Source organism: Sinocyclocheilus anshuiensis, unplaced genomic scaffold, assembly GCF_001515605.1.
Source record: "Sinocyclocheilus anshuiensis isolate Anshui unplaced genomic scaffold, SAMN03320099.WGS_v1.1 scaffold2200, whole genome shotgun sequence".
Lineage (NCBI taxonomy): Eukaryota > Metazoa > Chordata > Actinopteri > Cypriniformes > Cyprinidae > Sinocyclocheilus > Sinocyclocheilus anshuiensis.
In genome coordinates this window covers 242,585-259,636 of record NW_015542455.1, presented here as the reverse complement: position 1 = coordinate 259,636, position 17,052 = coordinate 242,585, and the positions used below count along the sequence as shown (strand labels likewise).

Below are 17,052 nucleotides of genomic sequence, written 5' to 3'. Positions count from 1 at the left end.
ATCTGGGCTGGATACAGACTGGATCCTGGTGACTGCAGTGACCATCTTATCTGGATACAGACTGGATCTGGTGGATACGGTGACCCGAAATAAGAGAGAAACATACTAATATTAGCGTAGATTCCATTCTTCCAACGATGTAGCAAGTACATCGGGTGTTATGAGGTTGTTCTGAGCTATTGGATATGCTAAGGAATTGGGATAAATCAGGAAGATTACTTACAAAGCAGTCTTTTGTGGTAGAAGTTATGGTTCTAGCATACTTGTAACAAGGAGTAGAATTTTCAGTTTTAGCTATATGAAGTTTGCACAAGACTAAATAATGATCTGAGATATCATCGCTTGGCTACATCATTTCAACACCATCAACATCAATTCCATGTGACAGTATTCAGATTACACTATACCATTTTTTCAGAACCGATCCCGATCCGATACCAAAAGTTCTGAGTATCGGACAATACCGATACCGATCCGGTTAGTGGATAATTCAGCAGCAAAAGTTACTCTACAAAAATGATGAGTTCACAATAATTTTATAAAATCTAAACATTTAGAGAAAAAACATTATTTAGTGGGGTAAAAATAAAAGTAAATAGATGTAATCTGGTAAAATGTTACACATTGATCTTTGTATTGTAATATACATTAATGAAAAACAAGTAAATATAATTATATATAAATATATGCAATAAATTAAATATATTTCTTTTACATTTATAGCACAGTAATGCGGCAGCAACATATGATATATAAGACAGAACAAGAAAGGCTATTAACAATCTTTCATTGCGCAAAAGTATTATAACATGAAAGGCTCCAATACAGAGCGGCATGAAGCGCTTATGCGCATCCCGTGTGCAGAATGATGCGCTTGAAGCAACAGATGTTGGAAATTGAATGTGTTCTGCAGCAAGTGGAAGTAATGCATTGGTGACTGCTTGAACAGCTCTTGACACTGTCACCTTACTTAGTCCAAGCCCATCACCAAGTACCTGGAGAAAACTGCCTTTTGCATAAAATCTCAAGGCTGCTAGGAGTTGGACTTCAGCCGACAAGGCAAAATTTCTCCTGGTGGCACGCATCAGTTGAGGTCCAATGCTATTCAGCAGACGGTATCTCCCAATTATACCCATGTCATCAAAGATATCCAAGGGGTTTTGATGCTGTCTTATGAAGGCATTTAAGTCACCAATCTACTTTGTGGTTGTCGCTGTCTTTGTCTTTCTCTGACCCTCAACTGAAGATCACGCTCTAGTGCAGCCATGATTTCCTTTGCAAGTCTAGTGAGGTGTAAACTCTATATACTATCCTAACTTACTTGAAGGAACCATGAGAAGGTTATCAGGCTGTGATAATGTTCACATATCCCGCTGCCTATCATCAATTTCAGTAATCACATTAGGCCCTGCCTTGAAGAAAGTGAAGGCGTTACATGCTTAGAAATTGTATAGATTACATCTTCCTTTAATCTATCCTATGTTTGTAATGTTCATAATGATAAAAAAAAATGTGCGTCTTATTAATATGTATACATAGAACAGTGCTGGTAAAACTTGTCTGCAATAAACTTTTTTTTCTGTACCTGTAGAAATATATTGGTTAGATTAAGTACATATATTTGCGCTACTGTCACCTTCAATACATAGACTTTATATATTAATAATATTGAAACTTAAATGCTTATGTCTGAAAATAATCATCAATCATTAGCCATTTACTTCAGAAACACTTGGAAGAACTCATAAGATTTTTGTATAGTATTCCATAGGGGTATAAGCCTTGTGTGGTTCAACAAACACATGGACATTTGTTTGACAAACACATGGTTATTCAGTTCCCCAGGACCTGCAAAAGACATTGTACAGTGGGCTGAGTATATATATATTTATAGTATATTTTCTATACTACATATAGAAAACATTTCATATTGCACAAGAAATTACAGAAACTTAATGAATCCCCCATTGAAAAATAATCCTATTACCTGACAAGATCTTCTGGCAAGATAATTGGCACAGAAATGGAGGGCCTTGTAAACTTCATCTCCTTTAGTGCAAGTCTCCTCTCTTCTAAGGCCAGCTTGGCCTTCTTGAGCTCAATTAGCTTCTGTTGAAAACTGTTGTCCCTCTGGCTGGCTTCTTTAAGGCATTGTCTAATGTATTTTAAGACATCTAGTTTCTCCCTCTCCAGCTGCACTAAGTCTTGACTACAAGTACAGACATTATCAAACTGCTGAGGTGTTATGGCTGCAGTCTGGTCAACAGAAGATGGAGGCTGAGGTCTGGGAGGGTTGTTTGGAGGACTAGGAGATGGTAGGTGCTGGGAGATGGCAGGTGAAACTGATAGTTCCTCTGAAAATGAAGGACCTGACTCAGGCTCACCCCTACTCCATGGATGTCAATACCATGACGTAAATGCTTATGTCTGAAAATAATCATCAATCATTAGCCATTTACTTCAGAAACACTTGGAAGAACTCATAAGATTTTTGTATAGTATTCCATAGGGGTATAAGCCTTGTGTGGTTCAACAAACACATGGACATTTGTTTGACAAACACATGGTTATTCAGTTCCCCAGGACCTGCAAAAGACATTGTACAGTGGGCTGAGTATATATATATTTATAGTATATTTTCTATACTACATATAGAAAACATTTCATATTGCACAAGAAATTACAGAAACTTAATGAATCCCCCATTGAAAAATAATCCTATTACCTGACAAGATCTTCTGGCAAGATAATTGGCACAGAAATGGAGGGCCTTGTAAACTTCATCTCCTTTAGTGCAAGTCTCCTCTCTTCTAAGGCCAGCTTGGCCTTCTTGAGCTCAATTAGCTTCTGTTGAAAACTGTTGTCCCTCTGGCTGGCTTCTTTAAGGCATTGTCTAATGTATTTTAAGACATCTAGTTTCTCCCTCTCCAGCTGCACTAAGTCTTGACTACAAGTACAGACATTATCAAACTGCTGAGGTGTTATGGCTGCAGTCTGGTCAACAGAAGATGGAGGCTGAGGTCTGGGAGGGTTGTTTGGAGGACTAGGAGATGGTAGGTGCTGGGAGATGGCAGGTGAAACTGATAGTTCCTCTGAACATGAAGGACCTGACTCAGGCTCACCCCTACTCCTCCATGGATGTCAATACCATGACGAATGCCATCTGAAGCACTTGTGCCAAGTATTGACAAGGCCTTTTCCTTCCTCTGCTGTGAGAAGGGGAGAGTCATTGGTCCAACATGTCTCCATATAAGGTTATATTTTAACACTTTGCAAATGGACAGCGACTCTTAAGTAGCACGAAGAACGCGTTCTCGCGCGTTCAAGTTAAGTGCATTTTTGGGAAACACACGTGGAATTGTGGCGAGCGTTCGTAACCTTGCACGTAGAGAGCGCTCTTAAGATACATCATTATCGGGAAACCCGGTCCTGGGCTGTATTTCCTAAAAGCATCAAGCCTAAGTAGATCGTAAAAATGATTGTAGGACTGATCTTAGTATAACAGTCTGTTTCCCAAAAGCATCGTAACTTAAGAAGCACTTGAAAATCATCGTAGATTTACGAGTGCTCTGGAGTAATCGTAAAGCCCTAAATGCATCGTAAGAAGACACCTGCAGGACAACCGGCAGATTGCACCTTTAACTTTACTCAAGTGCAATGTGATATAAAGTTATAATATAACATAAGGTTTTGATTGTACTTCTCTTTATTACTATTTTATTGTTTAAATTAATTTTAAAATAAAATAATTAAAAAGAAAAGGAAAGAAAATGAAAAATAAAAATACACATAAATATGTATACATAGAACAGTGCTGATAAAACATATCTGTAATAAACTTTTTTTATCTGTACCTGTATAAATATATTGGCTAGATGAAGTACAAATATTTGTGCTACTATCACCCTTAATATATACACTCTATATATTAATAATATCTAAACTTACATGTTTATGTTTGAAAATATACATCAACCATTAGTCATTCACTTCAGAAACACTTGAAAGAACTCATAAGAATTCTTATAGTGATTCATAGGGCCTTAGGCCTTGGGTGTTTCAACAAACACATGGACATCAAAAACATTGAATCAACATGGTTTTATTGATTTGAGGAATGAGCTGCTGTTGAAAATTGTTGTTCCTCTTATTAGCCTCTTTAAGACATTGTCGAATGTCTTTCAAGAGATCTCTCCTGCTGCACTAAGTCCTGACTACAACCACAGATATTCTCAAACTGCTGAGGTGTTGTAGCTGCGGTCTGGACAACTGAAAATGGAGGCTGAGTCCTGAGAGGTTTGTTTAGAGGACTAGGTGATGGTTGGTGCTGGGAGATGGCAGGTGAAACTGGTAGTTCCTCTGAGCATAAGGGACCTGACTCAGGCTCAGGTTGAGGCATCCCTACTCCTCCATGGATGTCAATACCACCACAAATGCCATCTGAAGTATTGACAAGGCCTTTTCTTCCTCTGCTGTGAGAAGGGGAGAGTCATTGGTCCAACCACCTGTTTTTTTTTTTATTGCCATCCTCTGCAGTGCCCTTCCTTTTTGCCAGGCTTGCAAAGTCCTGCCACTTCTTGCGGACCTCCTTCTCTGATCTCTTAATACCCCTGGTTGCAGTTAAATTGTATAGCAAAGTCCTCCCATTTTGTTTTTCCTTATTTGTATTGTGTTTAAATCTGCTGAAAATGACATCGTTGGATGATCTATGGCCAGTTTAGTTGCGCTCCAACGTCAACTTTGGCTTACCCTAAAGATATGCGCAATTCTGACAAATCCCCACTGCCCCCAATCCCCACTGTTGACGTTGCGCTCCAACGTGAACTTCAACTTCGGCTTACCCTAAAGATATGCGCAATGCTGACAAATCCCCACTGCGGAGAAAAAGGCTGCCATTTATTTCATGCCATTTATTTGCGCTCCAACGTCAACTTTGGCTTACCCTAAAGATATGCGCAATGCTGACAAATCCCCACTGCCCCCAATCCCCACTGTTGACGTTGCGCTCCAACGTGAACTTTGGCTTACCCTAAAGATATGCGCAATGCTGACAAATCCCCACTGCGGAGAAAAAGGCTGCCATTTATTTGCGCTCCAACGTCAACTTTGGCTTACCCTAAAGATATGCGCAATGCTGACAAATCCCCACTGCGGAGAAAAAGGCTGCCATTTATTTCATGTGCAGAGGAACCACTGAAACAGCAAACCTAAAAGAGTTTGAGTTATTCCTCAAGCCCCTTTGCCAGTTGAGGTGGGAAAAGATACAGTATGTGTTTGTGTGCTGTTCTACCAGTTCTTCACTGCAATTTTCATGCAGTTTGCACCTTTTCAATGGTGTGGTTATGTCGAAGGTGTCAGAGCAAAACGCAGGCAGTACAGCCGCTATTTCCTCGTCCCCAAATAGGACGGCAGCTTATGTCCAATTTTGGAACTGAGACTGCTGAATAACACCCTAGAGAAATACTCGTTCAAAAAAAACAACAACTGTAAAATAGATCCTTGTGCATATTCAACCTAAGGACTGGTTTATAGTTGTCACGAATCCTGTCCTACCTGTTTGCCAATGTTTGATTTATGCCTGTTTCTGACCACGTCTCCAGAATAAAGCTTTGCAGCCCCGTAACAATAGTGATAGATTTGAAGGACATTGTCGCCTTGGAATTATAAGGTTCTATCTGACATTTTTGTCAAAATTAAGTTATTCTTATTCTGTGACAAGTTTATTTACATTATGTGATGGTTTTATTAAATTATGTACATTTTGGGACTTTGTAGATAGAACCTTTTTGTTTTCTAAATAAAAAGTCAAACTCTAACTTGGTTCTACAAGGTTCCATCTGTGAGCCAATCGGCACTTCGAATGCACACAAAAGAACCAATCAGTATCAGCTTTCTTTGTCATGTCACTGGACTGCTCCGTGACAGCAGGAAAGATTAAATGTAAAATATTTTAATAATATATAGTGAAACATTTTTCAATGTTTATTATCCCTTAAACACATAAGGTGCGTTTGACTTGAACCACGGCTACAGACGGCAGTCAACGAGAGCAGCCGCTTGCAGTCAGGGGGTGGAGTTCAAAAATTATAAAATAAGGTCTGTTTTCTGATTTATTTTTATTTTATTTTTTTAAAGTGTATAGCAGGGGTGGCGAACTCCGGTCCTGGAGAGCCGCAGCCCTGCAGAGTACAGCTCCAACCCTAATTAAAACCCACCTTCCTGTAGCTTCCTCGTAACCCTTCAGACCTTGATTAGCTTGTTCAGGTGTGTTTGATTAGGGTTGAAGCGAAACTCTGCAGGGCTGCGGCTCTCCAGGACCGACGTTCGCCACCCCTGGTGTATAGGGTCGCTAGCGACCGGAGGTAGGCCGTAATAGCCTAGTGTAACTATATATTTTTTCTGCACAACAATAATTAAATATCTGATGACTCAATAAATACAGTTTACCTTTATCCCTCAGAGTGTCACTGTTTCATAGACAATGACGACGTGATGTTTCACTCATAATTACCACAGGCATAAAACAAAATATCATTGGCAAAAATTTAACTGACTTGAATGGCTTTACTGCAGAGCAATTACTGTATGCAATGGAATATAAGTGTCACTGTCATTTGATGATGGATGTGGTGAATAGTGATCAAAATGTTGTTTTTGAAGACGTTGAAAATGATAGTTTTGAGAATATGGTTAAGATCGCGAATATGAGCCAGATGCTGAATAAGTGCACTCTGACGATGACAGTAAAGGTAAAATCATCTGCTCAAATTGAACCCTTCCAAGTTTAAAAAGGTAATGGAATATGCTTTATTTTATTCTTTTGTAATTGTTATTAAAATATCAGGAGAGTTTTACGCTATTGCAGCAGTTAAAGATCCATCCATGTTATATAGGCTATAGGTCCGGGTTGATATAGATCCGATATGTAATGATTGGCGAAACATTCATGCATTTAAGGGTTAAACTTTGTGAAACAACTTTGATAAAGCATTGTGTTTTCTTGCAGTTTAAAGTCTTACATTTTGCATTATTAAGCCTTAAAGGTCAAATGGTCAATAATTTAATTGATGGGGTCTTAATTACAACAATAAACATTAACATGTTATCTCGGCCATACTGATCTCTAGAGAGACAGATCCCACTTTCTGTGGAATAAAGTCCTGGTCAGATGTATTACAGTAGCTGATAAGCTGTTGGTGTTTAATTACCCACCACATTCCTGCCTAAAATTAACATTTGCACTGGACAAAATATTTTGCATTGCCTTTTATGCTTTAGTTGAACAAGAAAAAAAATTGTTCGTCCAAAAATATGAGATAAATGTCATAGAAAGCATTAAATGTATCTTTCTCATACATGTCGCCACATTGTTACAACATAAATGTTATGTTTTAAAACAAATTATAAGTAAACCGTTTGTATTTCTTGAAAACTGTTGCTTCAATTAATGCTTTGTAAGATAGAACCTTATAATTCCAAGGGGAAAATTACTTTTTAGAATTAGAAGTTTCTATCTGCATTTGACCTGTTCCAAAAATCCGCATTTACAAATTTGAGAGGATTTTGATACTGTACATTTAGAATACATTTAGGGTCTCTGTCATTTTCATGTATGAAAAAAAACTTGTTCCCCATATCACTTTTGCTATATGGAATGCAAAAACTTTGAAGCTCAATATCTCAAAACCGATCAGAATGCAGATAGAACCTTATGATTCCAAGGCGGCGACATGTATTTTCATATCCAAATAGCCCCTTGTCACAGGCACTTTCTGAGATTCGCATTCAAAGTAGTCGTGTATCAATTCAGAGTTCTGCCATTTGGACTGGCGTTAACCCCTTACATGTTCTCGAAGTGCATGAACGCAGCACTTGCGCCCCTGAGACTCAACAGGATGCATATTATGAATTACCTGGACGACGCTGGACATGCACTCTATGGTGAGACCTATGAGACTGCTAGAATTGTTGAAAGCCGCAAACTCTGTTTGCTGCTTAGGATTTCGGCAAATGAGGCTGCTGCAACTTTGGCTGAAAGGCCGTGTTCTGTTCAGAGCGTGGAAAGATGGCAGGATGCACATCGTAGTGATGAGTGAGTGTCACGACATGCTGCTCCCTTGGAGAGACAGGACAATGTATGATCAAGGGATCAGTGTGGGCTGAGTGATCAGAAAGAAGATGGTCACTACAGATGCATCACTGCATGGCTGGGGAACCCTATGCAACAGCAGACCAGTTTTCAGTGATTGGTCCACAGCTCAGAAGCAGTGGCACATAAACCACCTGGAAATGAAGGCTGTCCACTTGGCTCTGCAGCACTTTCTGCAGTTTGTGAGAGACCATCATGTTCTCATTCGAATGGACAACATGGCGGTGATGGCTTACATCAATCGTCAGGGAGGTGTGTGTTCACACATGCTGTCGAAGCTAACCTGAGTGTTTGCTTCTATGGGTGGACCAACAGCTGCTTTCTATACGAACTGTTCATGTGCCGGGCAGGTTGAACTGTGGAGCGGACATGCTGTCCAGAGATGCTGTAGTTCATGGGGAGTGGACACTGCATCCTCATATGATACAGCAATTTTCACTTCCCTCTGTTCTTTTCTCTCTCAAGCGTTCCCGTGGAGAGAGATGTGCTGTGAAGCAGCAGGACCGAGAAGAAAAAAAAAGAAGCTTTTCCTCCAGCCAAGATTCTGCTGCTAGTACTTCAGAAAATCAGAGAAGAGTGAGCAGCTTTGTATGCTTTCAAATGGAGAGTGTTCTCAGCTTGGTGTACAGCCGAGAATGAAGTCCCAAGTGCTTGTGACATACTGGTGATCCTGTCATTTTTGCAAGACTGACTGGATGCAGGCAGCTTGCCCTCAATACTAAAGGTCAGAGTGGTCTTTTCACAAAGGTATTGAGGGGCATTCGGTTGGGAAGCATGTGCTGATAATCAGCTTTGTGTAAGGTGCGAGGTGGCTGAATCCCCCATCCTCGCTTGATGCCAGTTTGGGACCTATCCTTAGTGCTCAGGATATTTGGATATGAAAATACATGTCGCCGCCTTGGAATCATTCCGCATCCGGCTTCGCTACCATTCGGACGTTCTTGCTTACCTGTGAATCTATTGAATCTCAACAGTTTATACCAAGTGTAGAGGAACAAGCCAAAACTGATTGTCACACTAATCGATGGCACAAACAGGGAGCGAGACCTAAAGGCAGTAGAGACATCAGATTGTCACGAGTTTCTCGTATTGCTGCCGTAGCATCCTCTACCCCAGATATGGCTATGACAAGGCTTGTGAATACTGGCATTCTACCACCCCCTATACATCTTGAGAACAGATTTGAAGCATCAATGAATGCGGGTGAGGAATGTTGCCTTGCCTTGCCTTGCCTTGCCTCAGAGCATTGTCGAGCCCACACTTTGAAACTCTTCTTACAAGCAAGTTAAGGATTCTCTCGTTTAAAACAACACTACTGCTCACGTTGGTATGCGGTAAGCATGTTGGTGATATGCAGGCATTATCTGTTAATGCTGCCTGTATGGAGTTCAGGGCAAACGATTATATAGAGTCAAGAGACCGACATCAAAAGAGAATGTCTCAGGTTACTCACATGACCATGATTCTCTGAGAGGAGTGAACGAGACATTGTGAAAGCAGCCATGTAAAAACTTTCTGGCTATACTTGTTGATATAATTCAGTAGAAAGATCCAAAAAGAAATAGTGCTAAACGCTGGCCATATATAGGTGCTGGCCTTCCTGCACTTGAGCGCTATTGATTATTGCGAGCACAAGAGCGTTACTCAATCAAGCTTCAGCATTTAAGAGAAAGGGGCATTTCCCCATAGTGTCAAGTATGATGTAATGTCTCATTCCCTCCTCTCAGGGAACCAAGGTTATGTGAGTAACCTGAGACGTTACCTCATCAAAAATAAAAAAAATAAAAAAGTAAGCTCTCCAATGGCATGCACACAGTACTGTTGAGTGTGAATTTTTGTGTTTGTTTTTTTCTCCAGTGACAGCGACATTGAACACGACTGCCTCACAGCCAGGAGTCGGAGGTAAAGACGATGGGGAGGATGAAACGCCACTATATTACCACTTAGTTATCTCATCAAAATTACAAACAAACAAGCAAAAAAAAAACCTAATGACCTGTTCTATCTCTATATTGTTTGTGATTAATAGCTGTCAGGTTGGTGAATGGACCCAACCTCTGTTCTGGAAGAGTGGAGGTTCTCCACAATGGAATCTGGGGAACAGTGTGTGATGATCTGTGGGATTCAACAGACGCGGCAGTGGTGTGTAGAGAACTGGGCTGTGGGAATGTCACAGAGGCAAAGAGCTCTGCTTATTTTGAACAAGGTTCTGGACAAATATGGTTGGATGATGTTCAGTGCCGTGGGAATGAATCTACACTGAAAAACTGTTCATCAAGTGGATGGGGATCACATAACTGTGGTCACCAAGAAGATGCTGGAGTCATCTGCCAAGGTGAGTCAAACACATTTATACAACCGTTGTATAGCTATGATGTTTTATGTGACATTTTCTCATTAGCAATACAACAGCATTTCATGATCCAAATAACATGATCTACTTTAAAGAACCAATATATCATTAGAATATTTCATTCTTTTTTTTTTACTTTTCCAACGGCACAACAAAGTTTTCCAATTATGTACCATTTATTCCTCAATTACAGGGTCAAGCTCACCAACAGCCAGGGTTGCCAGGTTTTCACAACAAAACCCACCAAATCGCTACTCAAAACTAGCCCAAAACTAGCCCAATCGCGTTCTGGGGGGGAAAATACAAGTTTTTTGGTGGGGTTCCTGGTAAAATTTGCATTCCAGGAGCTAAATATCACATTATTGGGGTCGCTTCAACCCGCGGCAACAATGTTACAGTAGCCAAATTTTGAAGGAAAACCGCGGACCCGGCAACACTGCCAACAGCATGCACGCAGTACTGTTGAGTAGATTTGTTTAGTCAAAGCACCCCAGGTGGTGACTTTAGGAAAAGTCGATCAAAGGCTATGAGTACATTTAGCTTCATTTGTAACTTTGTAACTTTTGGCCAGTTGGTGGCGTTAGCTAAATGAATTGGCCTGATCTCAATGCTAGACTGAATTTTGTTCCAATTTGCAAAGGTACCACCTCACTTCTGGCGTGGCATCGTTGCGTTAGACCTTCTTAACATGTTAACAGCAAATGGTATAGAGAATAAAAAATCAATTTCTTGTTTACCGTCCATTTGAATAAAAGTTTTCCAATTATGTACCATTTATTCCTCAATTACAGGGTCAAGCTTACCAACAGCCAGGGTTGCCAGGTTTTCACAGCAAAACGCCAACAGCATGCACGCAGTACTGTTGAGTAGATTTGTTTGGTCAAAGCACCCCAAGTGGTGACTTTAGGAAAAGACAATCAAAGGCTATGAGTACATTTAGCTTCATTTGTAACTCTGTAACTTTTGGCCAGTTGGTGGCGTTAACTAAATGAATTGACAATTATACACCTTTGAATTAGAACCAGATCTGTTTTTCTCACAACCTGTAAAACAGCCTAAAACATTTGATTGAACTGAACAGACTTGAAGCACTGCAATAAATCGGACATGCCAACATCATCATCAAAACATAATGTTGTGTATTTGTGTGTTCGTTTTTTTCTGCAGCAACAGTGACATTAAACACGACTGCCTCACAGCCAGGAGTCGGAGGTAAAGACGATGGGGAGGATGAAACTCCATTATATTACCACTTAGTTATCTCATCAAAATTACAAACAAACAAGCAAAAAAACCTAATGACCTGTTCTATCTTTATATTGTTTGTGATTAATAGCTGTCAGGTTGGTGAATGGATCCAACCTCTGTTCTGGAAGAGTGGAGGTTCTCCACAATGGAATCTGGGGAACAGTGTGTGATGATCTGTGGGATTCAACAGACGCGGCAGTGGTGTGTAGAGAACTGGGCTGTGGGAATGTCATAGAGGCAAAGAGCTTTGCTTATTTTGGACAAGGTTCTGGACAAATATGGTTGGATGATGTTCAGTGCCGTGGGAATGAATCTACACTGAAAAACTGTTCATCAAGTGGATGGGGATCACATAACTGTGGTCACCAAGAAGATGCTGGAGTCATCTGCCAAGGTGAGTCAAACACATTTATACAACCGTTGTATAGCTATGATGTTGTACGGGACATTTTCTCATTAGCAATACAACAGCATTTCATGATCCAAATAACATGGTCTACTTTAAAGTACCAATATATCATTAGAATATTTCATTCTTTTTTTTTTACGTTTCCAATGGCACAACAACGGTTTCCAATTATGTACCATTTATTCCTCAATTACGGGGTCAAGCCTACCAACAGCCGGGGTTGCCAGGTTTTCACAACAAAACCCACCAAATCGCTACTCAAAACTAGCCCGAAACTAGCCCAATCGCGTTTTGGGGGGTAAAATACAAATTTTTTGGTGGGCTTCCTGGTAAAATTTGCATTCCAGGGGTTAAATATCACATTACTGGGGTCGCTTCAACCCGCGGCAACAATGTTAAATTAGCCAAATTCTGAGGGAAAACCACAGACCCAGGAACACTGCCAACAGCATGCACGCAGTACTGTTGAGTAGATTTGTTTGGTCATAGCACCCTCAGTGGTGACTTTAGGAAAAGTCGCTCAAAGGATATGAGTACATTTAGCTTCATGTATAACTCATAGTAAAGTTAAACATACCTGGCTGCATTACTTAAAAGAGAGATTAGAAACTGAATGAGTAAAACAGATATAAGCAAAACAAAATATTCATTCATCATTAATTTGCTATAATTAACAAAAATATCTAATTACATAAATAAATAAAAAATAATCCAAGTTGATAATCAATTAGAGGGCTAAATCTTCCTACGTATGACCCTGGTAATGTAATTCAATTCGTTTCTATAAGCATAGAAAATGTTCCAACTACTTCATTCGTTCTTTTTTTCTCCTCTTAGCTTTAAGTGACCCCTGTTTTGAGCTCAACTGCACGGAGGATGAATGGTGTGGAGAGAAAAATGGTGTTTATGGCTGTTTCTGTAACAAGAGTCATCAAAGACCAGACCCAGAGTCTTTTGGTTAGACAACATTGCACAACAACAATTCAAATCTAAGTTTTACTTAATCACATTTTTAATTAAAGCTTACTTAGGTGTTCTTACTCTTTTTTTCAGATTTCTCTGAGGTTTGTGAAAGCAGCTCTGGTTCCATGTCTCTGTCTCGCTGTCAGCTCTTTGAGGCTGGTTTTCCTACTGACAACTTACACCTCAATGACCCCAACTGCAAAGGAACAGTCTGGAATGGCAGAGTGGAGTTCTATTTTGACAACAATGACCACAACTGTGGTACAAATCTTGTGGTAGGATATATTATGCTATTTAAACACACAGGAGTATATGCTATTTAAAACACACTCAGCTCTCACATCTCAATTTACCACTGACTGAATAATGCTGAAGTACAACTAATGAAATAGTGCTAAGCCTTTTTTAAACAAACATTTTACCCCCTTTTTTTCAGTTGATTAATGAGTTTTGCTCTTTAGACAGTAGCTTTTAATAAAATCTGGTCTTAAAAATATCTTTAAAAAATCTTGTAGATAAAATCTTGAATTAAATTCAAACTAAAATGTTATGTCTCTGGTCCACAGGCCAATGGCACCCACTTCATTTATGAGAACTTTATTTTTGGAACTTCGGGCTCGACTAAAGGTCCCATCAGCAGAAAGAGAATTCTGAAGCTGAATTTCAGCTGTATATACCCCCAAACCCAATCATTTTCTATGAATATGGAAATCAATCCACTAGAGAGGTGGGACTTCAGTGTTCTGTCTCTGTTTGTGCCAGTTTACTTAAAATAAAATAAAAAGTTTTATATATGGTAATTTTCTGTAAACCGAGAGCACATTTGCTACTGTTTATCTGTAAAATTGTCATTAAATTGATACAGAATGTAGCATTTTTCCACATATTAACGCTACTGTTATTTCAACAGCATTGTCCACAAGAAGCTTCCTGCTGGTCAAGGGAGATATCAGGTCAGGATGGTTCCGTATCAGGATGCTGAGTTCTCCCAGCCCTTCACTGGAAGTGTGAATGTGGAGCTGAACCAGCAGATGTTTCTGGAAATTCGTGTAGAGGGGGTTGACAGCCGTCAGTTTGCCACAGTGATTGACACATGTTGGGCGACACCTGAGAATGATCCTCATCACTCTGTCCGCTGGGACCTCATCAGCGGAGAGTAAGGCTTTTCTTGTGTTTTAATTGGTGCAAAATCTTAAAAGCTAGAAGAGCAGAACTTGTTGTTTATTGTGATGCTTTACATGATTCATTTTTGGGGTACAGATTTTCTGAAAGCACCGCTTTTACGCCATCATAAATTTGATGATTTGTGATTCTGCAAATAATTTTTCTGTGTTTTTGTTGACATAGTTCTTTTATACAATGGTCCTTTATACAATTCTTTTATACAATGGTTGACTGTTACAACTAATATTCTCAGGTGTCCCAGTCCAAATGATGACACAGTGGAGCTGCTGCAGAATGGAGTCTCCACATCCAGCCGTTTCTCCTTCAGGATGTTTGTCTTCACTGCAAACTCCACTAAGGTTTATGTGCACTGTACTGTTCACATTTGCCTTCTGATGGGAAACCACTGCTCAACTGTGAGTTTACAAACCCTCTCAAAATGAATAAAATGTTTCTGATATTTTCTTTTCAACATGGTTATAGCTTTATTTTTTTTATTTTTATTTTTGTGAATTGATTGTATAATTCCCTTTTTCTTAAAAGGGAATTATACAATCAATTCACAAAAAAAGACATGTATATACATACATATACACAATGGTTGAAAGACATTCCAAGGTGTTGATGAATTTTCAACAACTGCACAGCTGTGAAGTAGTTCCTGGTTTGACCGCATTACAGTTCCATATCACTTTGCAGATAATTACACAAGCTCTTGCTTTCTCTTTCACCACACACACGCACCTTGGTGAACCTTGTCCTTGTCCTTACTTCACTGACTGCATACAAGACATTTCATGTGTTTGATCTGCTGTTTTCTGTGTCAAACTTCACAATCAATAAAAAATGTGCAGTTTCATTTAAATAAATAAATATTGCCTAAACAAATACAGAAATAAATTAAATTGAATGAATAAATAAACCACTAGTTAACATACTTTATCTCTCAACCAAATGTTTAAAAAGATAATTACACAAGTTGTCTCTTTCGCCCTTGTCCTTTAGTGACTGCTTAAGAGACAGCCCAAGCCATCATTGCTAGTTTGAAAGTGTAATGGGTGTGCATTTATTTTCAATAATTCAACGGCCCTTCATCATTATTACTTACATATATAACTTCTTTCTGAAATTCCTATTATTTATTTTTAAAGGGGAAAAAAATATTTTGTCAGTCTTTTTAGATCATTAATATTCTGAACAAAATTATAAACACAACACTTTTGTTTTTGCTCCCATTTTACTGACTGGTTTTCGGACCCCCATGGACCCCCCATTACAGTAAAACTGCACATTTTAGAGTGGCCTTTTATTGTGGCCAGCCTAAGGCACACCTGTGCAATAATCATGCTGTCTAATCAGCATCTTGATATGCCACACCTGTGAGGTGGATGGCTTATCTCGGCAAAGGAGAAGTGCTCACTAACACAGATTTAGACAGATTTGTGAACAATATTTGAGAGAAATAGGCCTTTTGTGTACATAGAAAAAGTCTTAGATCTTTGAGTTCAGCTCATGAAAAATGGGGGCAAAAACAAAAGTGTTGAGTTTATAATTTTGTTCAGTGTACAATATTGATCTCCAACAAAACATATCAATAAATAAAGCTATCAATAAATGCTGAATCCCAAATGTTTAAATTTAATGATTAAACATTTCATATTTTAATATCATGTCATGTTTTATTGCAATATGTCCTAAAACAAAACACATTGTTTTGTCCTAAAACAAAACAAATAATTTGTTTCGACTGCCCTCTGTTTTAAGTATAGAATCATCTGATTGTATTAATCAGAACACAGCCCAATTATCCTGTATTTTTTTTCTCTTTTAGCACTGTGACTCTGGATACCACTGGAGAGAGGGCAGGTCTGCGGAATTCCATGACAGTGCTTCCATTTCCATGGGTCCCCTGATGTTGTCTGAAAGGAACCAAGGTTTTTGTTTTTTCCTCATCTAATTCAGTTTTGTGATGTATTGTTTATGCATATTTTAAAAAATATGCTCTATGTCTGTTTTGAATCTACTACATGTCACTTTATTATATTTATTGTTCACAGGTATTTGGGCCCCAGAACAGCAGAACATATCCACGGCTTAATTGTCTGTGCGGTTATTTTATTATATTATTTGTTTCTCTGCTAAGTGTTTTGATCTTTTTGTATAATATTTCACTGATTGCAATATTTCTGCAAAGAATACTCATTGTTTTATATACATCTCTTCTCTTTCAAAATGAATGTCTTACTGATGCCACACTCCTACAAGCTGGGTTTCTCATTGCAAATTATGCTCTTAAGATCATCTGATCTCGGTTTTTTAAAAACGAGATTAACCTTTGTTTCCCAAACCAGCATGTAGAATTTTCATTATTAAGCAGAACTTAAGTGCATTGTTATGGGAACCATTTGGTCCAGAGGTACTGAATTAAGGCCATCCAGTGGTTAAATTTTCTTTTGTCATTAAAGTGTGGGGTAGAATCATTAGGAAGAACAGAAACAATGTCATTCTATGTAGTTATGTCCTTTGTTTGTGCTGCAGTATAAATAAACAGTGTCCACTGTCTCTTGAGTTTATGGTTTATTCTTTTGTCCCCATGCTCTGGGCTAATGTTGGCTCACCAAAATGTTCCCCCTATGGTGGGTTGCAACAACATTTATAAGATGAGGAGGAATAATGCAAACAAAAAGGGATGTATAGTTGAACAAGCAACTTGGTCTACTGGGAAAAAAACATGGGGGGGGGGGGGGAAAAGGGTTTCAAGGTTCA

General features: G+C 39.0%; 1 pseudogene; it reads left to right on the top strand.

Moving 5' to 3' along the window:
• The window catches only part of LOC107693756 (uromodulin-like), a 27,881-nt pseudogene extending 11,036 nt beyond the window's left edge, over positions 1-16,845 (top strand).
• The last annotated feature ends 207 nt before the right edge of the window (positions 16,846-17,052 follow it).